Source organism: Zea mays, chromosome 4, assembly GCF_902167145.1.
Source record: "Zea mays cultivar B73 chromosome 4, Zm-B73-REFERENCE-NAM-5.0, whole genome shotgun sequence".
Classification (NCBI taxonomy): Eukaryota; Viridiplantae; Streptophyta; class Magnoliopsida; order Poales; family Poaceae; genus Zea; species Zea mays.
This window is the reverse complement of record NC_050099.1, coordinates 114,187,290-114,188,514: the sequence shown is the minus strand read 5'-3', so window position 1 is coordinate 114,188,514 and position 1,225 is coordinate 114,187,290. Positions and strand designations below refer to the sequence as shown.

The following is a 1,225-nucleotide window of genomic DNA, read 5'->3' as shown; positions in this document are numbered from 1 at the left end:
CTTCTGGGCACGCTCACGCGCACGCCGCACATCCCGGGCGCGTCGTTGCCTGACGTAGGGCCGGTCGTACATGACATGAGATGTGTTATTATGCGTCTGATTGGTTACTCGCATTGTCTTGTCTTGGATCACTGCGTGTGTTGACTTTATCTAAACATATGTTTGGTTGTTTGTGCTAGTCTAATATCTGTGCGTTGCGACGGTACTCAATTATATTTGATGACATTGATTAGATCATTAACGACACTTGAGAGTCTTAATGGACCATCCACATAAAAATACCCATAATAAATGAATTTAATGTCAAAGTGAACATATTGTTCATATACTAGATATTGAACTGGTAAATATTACACATGACCTTAGCCAAAAGACCGAGAAAATGAGTTGATAAGGAGCCCCTATGCTCGAATTAAATTATAGCCAATATTTTGGCTTAGGACTTGGGAGAGAGAAGATGGTGTAGATCTGATACCCTAACCAAAATCATCATTGAGATTTCATAGCTAACACATGCAAATTCATTTATGGTGATGGCTTAACAATTTTCTCCAAGTTTAGCAAGACATAGAAAAACAAAAGTACGCCAACAAGATCATTTTTGAAATACCAAATACAACAAGTTTATCCTCTAATGCTTAACATGCTTACTGAAATACATACTTACTCTTGCCTTTAGAGTATCATATCAAACAATAAAAACATTTTCCGATTTTACAGAGCCTTGTACTCATTTCCAATTGTATAGTTGGTTTCACTTAAAATTCAATGTGAAATGAATTTGACATGAACAAAACTTTTCATAGTTATGCTCTAGCAATGTTCCACAGTTAAATGGCTAGAAATCTATCTAAGACCTCACCACATTTGGTGATGTGTGGAACACGCGAACTACACCCTATGTTGAAGGATTTGGAAATGAAAGGAGAAAAGGAAGTGTTTTCCAAAATAATTCTCAAGAGCTTTTATGCCATATCTTGTTCCTATCGTTGCTGGAAGTTCAACCTCTTGATGCAGACTGCGTACATGAAAGCTAAGAATATTGCAAAGAGCACAAGAACAGGTGCAACGACTGGCATAAAATCCCTATGGTAGACGTAATGATGTGTTACATAGTAGCTAATCTTCTGCTTGCTTTCGCCAGGGACTATGGTGGGGTCTTCTAGGTCTCCATATTGTGTCACGATAAGCCCATACATTATCCATGCCAATGGGCAAATCCAGT

At 38.2% G+C, this 1,225-nt stretch overlaps 1 pseudogene; it reads right to left on the bottom strand.

Annotated features, from left to right (window-relative positions):
- Positions 1 to 273: 273 nt before the first annotated feature.
- Positions 274 to 387, bottom strand: LOC111591474 (uncharacterized; annotated as a pseudogene).
- Between the last annotated feature and the right edge of the window lie 838 nt (positions 388 to 1,225).